The 10,904-nt window shown below is 39.3% G+C and overlaps 1 long non-coding RNA gene across 1 annotated transcript; it reads left to right on the top strand.

The window, feature by feature from the left end:
* Nucleotides 1-701: 701 nt before the first annotated feature.
* LOC134291148 (uncharacterized) lies at nucleotides 702-7,851 on the top strand. Its single transcript, XR_009998935.1, has 2 exons — nucleotides 702-3,894; nucleotides 5,765-7,851. It is a non-coding gene; the product is annotated as an uncharacterized LOC134291148 (long non-coding RNA).
* Nucleotides 7,852-10,904: the final 3,053 nt, after the last annotated feature.

Here is a 10,904-nt window from a genome sequence, read left to right as displayed (position 1 = left end):
GAAACTAGTGACCTTTACTGCAGCTAGAGAGATGGCCATCAGCAGCATCTATTTTTCATACAAAAGTACCCGAAAGTATCCATGAATGCACCCAAAATGGAGAGCGTCTAACATAGCTCTGATCCTCACACGTTCCTACCTCATGCTTCCACGGATCAAACGATGACAAAGACCGCCAGCTAAGAGTTGTGTGCTTAGCTGATAGTGCAGCCTGGGCACTGTTGTCCTTCTGACTTCAGCTAGATTGAGGAGGTACGACCCGAGCGTCTGTTCACCAAGGAGGTGCAGCTCAAACAGCGTCTGTTCTGGCATCCAGCGGCTGAATAAGAAACGCTGCACCACGCCCAGCTAGATCCAAGGTGGTAGCCCCATCAGCGTGGTCGTCCCAGTGTTGGTTGGGACGTTGAACAGAACTGGCACGAGAGTCATTCGACCGGTACAAGAAAACGTGGAGCGCAGCGATCTAGGTGGGTCGAATAAGTGGAGGCAAGGTTGCGACCATTCATTTGCAAAGATTTACATTCATTTACTATTATCTCAGTTCAGAAGCATGCTATCGAAAAACAATGTATGGATGAATTTAACCTTGTAGTTTTATCTGAAAGTTTGCCGAATATCATTGGGGTCGCAAACGTATACCAAAGTCGTGAACGAGCTGTGAAGGCAACTCTTCACGCGGTGAATGTAAATTTCATTCACGCTGTGGAAAGTTGCCTTCACAGCTCGCTCACGACTTTGGTATACGTTTGCGACCCCAATGATATTCGGCAAACTTTCAGATAAAACTACAAGGTTAAATTCATCCATACATTGTTTTTCGATAGCATGCTTCTGAACTGAGATAATAGCAAATGAATGTAAATCTTTGCAAATGAATGGTTGCAACCTTGAGTGGAGGACGATCTGCGGACCCTACGCAGAGTGCGGAACTGGAGACAAACTGCCATGGACCGAGTGGAATGGAGGAGGCTACTATGTACAGCAGAGGCCACCCCGGCCTTAGCCTGATTGGTAAGGTAAGTATCAGAAGGTGACGGATAAGAAGAACGTTGCCAAAATCAGGAAGTAAACCCATCAAGTAACAAGTACCTACTAAGAATCGGGAAATATTCAGGATAGTATCAAAAAGTTTGTAAAAGAAGCCAAGAAAATATCAGAGAAGAATTGTGTTCATGTAAATAGGAAATAAAAACAACTGCTACATCGAGAAGCATTTGGAAAAGATAAAGGTTCGACACCTATGGCACACAAGACGAGTGTTTCCGTCAGAGTCTGCAGTTTTTAAACTATTTTTCCTCATTCCCCAAAACTCCCCATTCCCTAAGTTCAAAATAACCCAGCGTTACCGTCGGTCACCGTTCAGCAGTGCGGTCGCACCATTCACCACATCCTGATAGCAACTCCCCACCACACCATTCGACAAGGAACAGAACAAAACGGTTTTATGTATAAACAACTGTGCCGCCATATCGCGGCAGCAGAAGCTTGCGAGGTCTTATCAATATTTTGCCTTACGCTACGCTTTTCCTCGGCGGTACGGTGTTTGCACAACTGGTTCATATTTATATTGAAGAGGAGTACAACATAGAATCGTTTAAGGAAAAGCCACTGCATAGTCGAATGCCGTCATAAATTTTAAACTGCAAGAGCACAACTGGTATTTCCTATTGGGATTGTCTGAAGAATTACGTACAGGTTCTGGGAATCGGCTTGGAAGACTGACTTTGCTGAGAAGGCTTGATTTATAGCTAGTACCGTAAACCGGGGTCAAATTGATCTCCGGGTCGAATATGATCAGACGATTTTCTGTTAGATATAACATTCTTCAAATAGTTTCCAAGCAAATATCGTTTAGTAGCGGTTAACTGAACGATAGTTGAAAGGAAATTACTTAAAATATGCTAAACCTAACCGAAAAACGTGTGATCAATTTCGACCCGAAGATCAATTTGACCCCGGTTTACGGTACTCTAGTTATATTTTTGAATGAAATACATTCATTTTATGCGAATCTGCGTACAGCCCCTCGTCTCAAAATGTTAAGGTCACCATGGAGTGTGCGTTATCAACACTTGGCGAAGGGCGAACATATGTACATATTTCGTTTTGGCGACATGGTCGGCACGCTGCGTGATAATATGGTTCGGTCAGTAGTGATCGTACGCTTTATTCGCATTAAGTTTTCAGTCCAGTCGGTGATAAGAAATGTCACGCAAAATTCTTGTTATTCCAACATAACTCCATAAACAAGTTGGAAACTACGCTCTATACGTCCAAGATAAGTAGCTCTTTTTATACAGTGGTGACCAAATTTAGTTGAAATCTTACATCCGGACATTTTGCCGAACCAACATAAGATATTTGAAAGGTAGAATTAGTACTTTGAGGAACTCCTAAATAATTGTGCATTATCTAGTACAAAATTATCTCACTCTACGACGCTCTTGTACTAATTGATCTGTATGCTCCATGTATGAAACTTATTGAAAATGTATGATTTTGATTTTTTTTTGTCAATATACTCATATTTTGCGCAAGTGCGAGTTTTACCATTAAACCAGCACAGTGTTTCTTCATTGGATTCGCCAAAGTTACATAAAGGTTCCTCAAGAAATTTTCGGAATATTTCTTATCTCTAAAAAAATATTCTGAGATTCCCCCGGCCTAATTTTTCAGTAATTTCTTAAAAAAATTCCACAATAGAGTAACATATTTGATATTGCATAATTTTCTTCAGGAATTAAATCAGATATTTAACCAGGTTCCAAATAAGAGTTCCACTGGTGAATCTTTTGAAGATTCAGCAATTCCTAATTTCCTCATTTGGAGCTGTTTCAGTAAATCACCAAGTGATTACTACTCAATGCTCTAATAAATCTAAAAGATATATCTCCAAGAATTTGTTTAAAAAATCTTCTAAGATCCTTCCTGTATGCCTTTCAGCATCGCTGGTATGAGCTCTTTGGAAACCTTTTCCAAGTGTCGGCCAAGCCACCAACACCTCAGCATGGTCCACCAAGGGTTCGAAGCATTACCCTTACCGTGTCAACACCGAAGCTCCATCATTGCAGGAGATAGAAACAACCATCCGTAGCATGAATTCGAACAAGGCCCAGGAGGTCGATCGCATATCAGCCGGGATGCTCAAAGCTGACCCCGTAGTACCTGCACAATTACTGCATCAATTATTTCTGGTCGACTGGATGCAAGGCATGTTAGTAAAGGTGCCCAAAAATGGTGACCTGACTGTATGCGATAATTGGCGGGGTATCATAATGCTGTGCAATGTTCGCAAAGTCCTCTGCAAAGTGATCCTTTACCGAATACAGGAGAAGATTGACGCAACTCTCCGGCGGCAGCAAGCAGGATTCCGTGCTGGACGATCCTGTGTGAACCATAACACCTTGGAGCAAATCAATGAATTCCAAGAGTCTCTCTACCTGGTGTTCATTGATTACGAAAAAGTTTTCGACCGTCTCAATTACGAAAACAGTTGGGGAGCCCTTAGGCGCAAGAGTGTGCCTGATAACATCTCTGTTCGCATTATACCGGGCATATTCTTGGATCTGTGGATTGCCTAGAACCGAATCGACGCTGTTACGGCGTGTCGGATTTCAGAAACTTCGGCGGCTTTCTGCCGCCTATTTATTCACTTTTTGATTTCTTCATGGAAATTTTGTAGTTTATTGTTGCTCCCACCCCTACTTCTTTAATGGCAATTTATGATTTTGTTATGGAAAATGATCACTTTTTTATGAGTCGTTTACATTTTATTCCCCGAGGAGATCCTGGTAGGTGCGATTGAACGTGAATCAATTCGTGGGTAGCGTCGGCAGCCCATTACCATGGAACACCTAAATGACTTCGAACTGGTTGATGACGTTGCTCTCTTATGTCGAATTCGTTTATTTGCACCGCCTGCACCGCTTTGCCACCGGGTGTAGCAAACTTGCACCGAAACCGTTCGTTTATTCGCAGGTACTGTTCTGTTTTGACACCCGATTGGCACCGGTGCAAGAAAATGATACACCCAGTTTGAGCACGGTGTAGCAGGGACAAAGCTAGTTTTACCAATACATGCATATCGCTGAACTTGTATCGTGGTTTTGTTTTGGTATGAACGATGATTTTCTCTTCGGCATTAGGTAAAAAGTTTTCTTGGATATTCATTTAACGGCAAATCTGTGCGTTTAAAAATTATTTAAACTTGATCGATGATTACACAAGTTTACAAAATAAAACGAAAGTCGTGAACTTCTGTCAACGAACGAAGTTTTTGAAGCACAATTTAGTGCTGATTTCGAAACCGACCTTCAAAAAATTTTAAGTAGAACAGTTTTTGAGTTTTAGCTTAATATCGAGATTTGCAACTTTTCAAAATATGTAATTTACTAAAATTCAAATATATTGCGTTTTGTTCAACCAATTTCAAATCTTTTTCCATAAATTGAAAGCTGAATCCAATACCATTCGATCATCTGAATACAGGTTTTGCGTCAGATTAATGAAATTCAAGATATTGGCGAGTTTTAGGGACGATCTTCTTAAATTTTAGCAAAATTCCCAAAATTTTTTGAAGAAATGTATTTTTTTCAATAAGAAAAAACCAACCTCAAAATTATCTCTCGACGTTTATTTGACATATCATATGTAGGCGAGTTACAGTAAAAATTTCAGCTCAATCGGAGCATTGATGACGAAGAACGAAATGTTTGAAGTGAGCGACTTTGCTTAAAAATAGAACAAAAATTGATTTCAAATCATCAACCTTGTATGGAAAGTCGAAAAAATTTCCGCTCTACTGTAATTTTTTTCTTTCGCGTTTTCGAAGTCAGGGCATGATTCTACACCAAAAATGATCATCAGCTTACCGAGTTCAAAAATGCTGTAAACTAGTGTTATCACGTCTTTCAATCAATTTCTGAGGAATCTCCAAAGTTTATCGGTAACATGAAATTTCAAAGAGTTGATTCAACGCGTATATTTTTCCCATTACTATTTTTGATTATCGCAAATATGTGGAGCATTGGACTGAAATATTACTGAAGTAACATTTTGTAGGTACAAACAGTTTCAAAAACCGTAAATGTTATTTTTTTCTCACAACAAATATTGAATTTTTGAATTACATTCAAAGTCAAACAAATTGCACTAAAGGATGCTTAAAGCGTTTTTAATATGAGTTGCGTTTCAATAACGTTATGTTCTAAAAAGCATTTATTTATTTTTCTTTTTACGTTGTAGCTAAACGTTTTCTATTGAACTGCTTTAACATTTTTTGTGTTAAAATTGTGCACGTAGATCGTTTACGATTGTATGTTAGTATCCTTTTTCATTGGGCAAAAGAAATTGTTAAATTCTAAAAAGTTGCTTTTAATTGAAAAGTTCTGATATTACAATAATTTGAAGAAGATAAATAATGTAGGAGTGTTAAAACATTGGATAACAATTTTTAAGTAACATTTATTATTACAAGTTTACCATGTTCAGGTGGATTACTGAAAACTTTTAAAATTGTTAAATTGGATATAGCAAGTAACAATAAAAAAATAAATAAAAATAATTTTGTTCATCACGGAAATCATGAGAACCTTTATAAGGTGTATATTTTTGATATCCTTTATTGTTTTCATTGACGCTCTCACGCGCTCTTACTAATACCATCATAAGCTGTCAACAAATTGCACCGAAACCGTTTGTTTTTCCGGTGTCAATTGCTACACCGGTGCAGTGCACCGTCAGGAATAAACGAATTCGACATTAGCTCAACGGCGCTCTGATATGCAGAGCATGCTCGATGATCTTGCCGATCTCTTCTCGGTGGCAGGACTCACCATCAACGTCAACAGGACCACATCGTTGGATGTGAACACGGTCAGCCCTTCCAGTTTCACAGTAGTATGTTTTAAGCTTCCAATATTTTGGTAGCCAAATGGCGGTCGATGGTAGCTAGGATAGGATGTGACACCTGCAACTTCTCTGTCTAATTTCACAGCTTGCTGTCTTGTTTTTCCGCGTTGCTAAGATTATTGGTCCCCAAATTGGTCTCTTTTGGGCTGACTAGTTGTCGTATCCTATCCTAGGATGGTAGCACCAAGATCGACATAGGTGCACGGATCAAGAAGGCGGGGGCTGCCTTTGCAAGTTTAAGAAATGTATGGAAAACTATACAGATTAGACGACGCACCAAATCCGAATTTTCAACTCGGACGTGCTGTACGCCAGTGAAACTTGGTGTGTATCAGTGGAGAACACTCAACGGCTGCAAGTCTTCGCTGCAAGCGACAGAAATTCGGGAACAAAAGTGGAAGTGGGTCGGCCACACTCTACGCAAAGGTGGGAACGAAATCTGCAAGCAAGCGTAAGATTGAATCCCAGCAGAACATCGCAGCAGAGACACACCTAGAGATCCATGGCGGCGCAGCCTTAACAAGGAAATAAAGGAAGTCGACAGAAAGTTTACCTGGCCACACAGGTCAAGGCGATGGCTGGCAATCACGCAGGATGGGGATCTTTCAATTCGGCCCTCTCCACCACCGTGGAGATCGCTCAGGACTGAAAGTAGGTAAGTCGAAATTAGCACAAGTGTGCTTTTATCATGATGCATGTACTCAGTACACAACGCGACCGCTCCCGTGTTAAATACGATTAGGCATGCCAATCTGACAAGCTTCAAAATTCTATCCAATAAGGTCGCATTTGCATTACCATTGACACACCTTAAACAAAACCCATCAAGCATGAAATCACTCTTAACCAGCATAATCTCGACTCCCACTCCCACCCTCGACTAGTCGCAATCCACCAAAGTGGAAATATCAATTATAAATGGGGAAAAGGAAATGAAATTAAAAACATTTCCCAATCCTCAATTATTATCAGCCGTCATGAGTTTTCCGCACATTTGCATCTCTCGTTCGAGTTTTTATCCCATTTGTGGCAGCCAGAGCAAGCAAATCTGAATGAACCTCAGAGTTGGATGGACGACCACAGAGCCGAGCCGAGTGGCAAAGACCAAAATCTGCCGATCCAGACCCATTCGACTACCACCGATGCCGCTCTGCACGTCTGTTCGGGTGAATCTGTGCAACATCCTCCATCCGCCCATTTGCCCATCGCGTTCCGAAAAACATTAATTTCTATGTTTATGCGCGCACACAGAGCAGTGCATGTCGGTCGGTTCTGCATAGCAGAACACTCCAACGATGGTTTCAGCTTATGCTCTCTGGCTCCGAGCGGTTTCAATTGGAAAACCACCGGAGCAAACGCACATTCCATTTTTATTTTTATTTTATATTTTGCTGCGTTCTTTCGGGTGAGGACTCCGCTCCGGCAGATCTTCCATAACCCTTACAGTCCCAGACGGCGTTTGATGTTTCCACCAGTGCCCTTTATCACCACCCGTGAACTGGAAGCGGTTTGAAAGGGATAGTAAGCTGTTGTTGGGGTTCCCTCTTGAAAGCAGCAGCACAATTTCCTCAAGTGGCGCTGCTAATGGCTCAAGCTCCGAAAGTATGCTTTTCTTTGTTGCAAATGAGTCTGATTTGCGACCGCGACGAGACGATATGAGACGACCCTGTGCAGCTATAGAACATCAGCGACGACAACGATGATGGTGACGACAAGCGGGCGTATAAAGAGCGTAAGTACACACATGTGTGTGCAGGATACAAAGAGAGCATTTAAAATTAAAACGACTGAATCTGCCGCCAACGACAACGTGCAGACAGCAGCTTCAGAGCGCATCATCCAGGGGTGTCTAAACGTAGGATAAGCTTGAATGGAACTTGCGAAAAATTGTACTACCATCTATGAAACTTAAAGAATTAAAACCAACTTACATTAAAAAAACGAAATAAAAACATCAACATCTTTCACTTACTTTCGGAAAATATGGAGAAAGTATAAATTTTCCAACAGCCATTTCCGTATCGCACTTACCTATAAAGAAAATAAAAAAGCCAGTTAGTTATATGACGAGAAAAAACTAAACATTAGCAGAAATATATGTAGATTTTATATGACGTGTATTACAGGCATATATTTGAAAGACATGAAGATTTCGAATGAGTGGCCGTCAGTTTAGGGGAACTGAGTCCAAAATGCCGAGATGATATAAAATGGTCCGGGCAAACCCACGGAAAATCTTTCAATTTCCCTATGAAAATTGGCAGCCTTTGGTTTTGTTGCTTGCATTTAATGTTTTCTGGTGATTATATTATCGGCCAAGTGTTTCCCAGGAGATTCTGAAGCATGGATGGAGGCGCATGGTTGTTGATGTCAACGCTATCTATGTTCGGGGTTATTCAAATATGACGACCATCGTTTAGTGGCGAGGGGGTCTGTGAAAGTGTAGCACTCCATGGCGCTTTTTCCGTGGCATAACGTGCGAACATACAAATACGCCACGGATTCCAAGGAAAGATGGCACATAAGATATTATGACACATCCAAACTTTAGGACGTTATTTGGCAAAAAAAACGCGACCTAGCGGCCTCAGACATTGTGATCCGGCCCCGCCTGAAAAGCCCGAAAAATGATGAAAGTGATTTTTGAATGATTTCATAAAATAGCATCTTATCCCATGACAGATAGCCTTTTTTCACCACTTCCGTTTTACGATCCAGTTTTTAAAAATCGCTAAAAATGCATGAATAGTTATTTATGTGACGAGTTGCAAAAAGTTGATTTTTTCAGTACGAGTCGTAAATTTATTCAACAAGTTGAATAAATACGAAGAGTGCTGAAAAAATCAAATTTTGCAACGAGTTCCATACACAATTTTATGCAATGATTTTTCATTATACAACTCATTTGAATAAACATTATGCAACTATTTTTCATTATGCAACTAATTTCAGTTGCATAATGAATCGGTACGGAAAAGTTGGTCATTATGATACTGAAATGAGTAGTATAAAATAGAAATTATGATACTGAATTGCATAAACTTTAGTTTCGTGAATATTTCTGCTGAAGTATCAAGCAAACATTGTCTAGTTGCTGTTACCGTTTTGAATGCCTAACAAATGAGATTGCAAAATGACATCTCACCCCACTGTACCCTATATGTATTGACATAAGCCCTACTCTGAAGCTTCGGCAAATCCCAGGAGGAGGGGTCTGTCTCTGTCATTCTTAGCCAATTAAAAAAAATCTGAAATAATACCTGCCATAGACAATTTCTGAATTTATTTTCAGAAAAAAAAGAACATACAAGGTCACCGTGTCAATAGTATTCTTACGTTGCTAAATTCATCTTATTCGAAAAGAAAACGAACGCGGCACCGATTGATTCCATTCTTTTTGTTAACTATCATTCGTGCTATAAAGTAAAATATTTTGTAAAGATTTGGTTTTTATTTTTGACAGAAATTACCAAACAATCACTAAGGGCCAGAATCGCAATCTAGCGGAACAAAATTAATTACTCCAATACGAAGCATTTCCGACACACTGTGTCTTCGACAAAGTTGTTTGAACGTAGTATTTCGCAACTCGTTCGCATAGGTGGCGCCACCATCTAACTAATTTGTTTTACGTCCTAGAGACTTGGCGTCTTCAGCTAAATCGTTCATTTTGTCAAAATAAACAACTCTTTCTCATCGAATGAGTGTAATCAGTTTCGTACCTTTTAATTCCACCCTAAATGCTTATTCTTTGACAGATACGCGTATTTTGACTACCACTTGTAATCTTCCTCAGTGGCAGTTATCCAGTGGAGGAAGATTACAAGTGGTAGTCGAAACACGCGTATCTGTCAAAGGATAAGCATTTAGGGCGGAATTAAAAGTTACGAAATTGATTACACTTATCCGAAGAGGGTATTCTGCTTAGAGGGTTTGAAAAGTCGGTATAAGAACTCTTTCTCAGATGTCAAAACAGCCTACTGTTTTCGAGTTATTTTTGAAATAAAAAATAAAAAAGTCAATGAAAAAACAGATTTTTAGGCTTATCTTGAAAATTCTACTAGAAACCATGTGAGTTAATGCAAATGTGTCAAACCGAACACACTGTACGGGATTATGTTGAATATTAAAATTGAAAATAAAAAATAAAAATGCAAATTCGAAAAAATAGTGTTGAAATTTACACTATTTAATAGGTATCTCACAAAGTGCAAAAAATCGCAGTTTCAGTTTCAGCAAATACGAAGTAATACTAGGTGAACGTCCTGTCAAAAATTTGGAGAGGTGTTTTTGGTGTTTTTGAGATGAAAGCTTTTTTAGTAACAGTATAAATATAGGTAGTGCAGGCGTGTAACCTTTTACTGTTACACTTTAGAGAGTTTATGTCTTCGAGAAAGTTGTTCATTTGGACTAAACAACTATTTCTTAGACGTCAAAATTCCAGGGCCTATTGTTTTCGAATTATTGTATATAAACTAGATTTTATTGATAAAAATTGACAATACAACACATTTTGATGCAATAGTATGAACTGTTTTTTTTTTGTTTTTACTTTTACGATACATAGTAGGTCATGAAAATATTAGCGAACTACTACGTTCTTAGCAATAGATGTCCCTGCTGATGTCAAACAACTTTGTCGAAGACACCATGTGTCGGAAATGCTTCGTTTTGGAGTAATTATTTTGTTCCGCTAGATTGCGATTTTGGCCCTTAGTGCAATGTGTATCTCATAGTTAATTAGGTGTTATTCCAGCTATTTTGTATACAGATGACTGAATGAACTTTAAAATATCCACGCTTAACTTATTGAATTATGTCTAACAGCATTACTACCCAAATAATGAGCTGAGCGGAATCCCAAAAAGAAGTCCCTGGATTTTCTTTATTCGTCTAAAATGTTAGTTGGAAATTCCTCCGAAAATTTTGATATATTCAAGAAGAAATATTCTAAAGCAACCTCCAGTAGATATTCGATCCTTTTTTTATTGAAA

Source organism: Aedes albopictus, chromosome 3 (genome assembly GCF_035046485.1).
Source record: "Aedes albopictus strain Foshan chromosome 3, AalbF5, whole genome shotgun sequence".
Taxonomy (NCBI): domain Eukaryota; kingdom Metazoa; phylum Arthropoda; class Insecta; order Diptera; family Culicidae; genus Aedes; species Aedes albopictus.
Note: the sequence above shows the minus strand (reverse complement) of the source record. Positions and strands in the feature narration are given on the sequence as shown.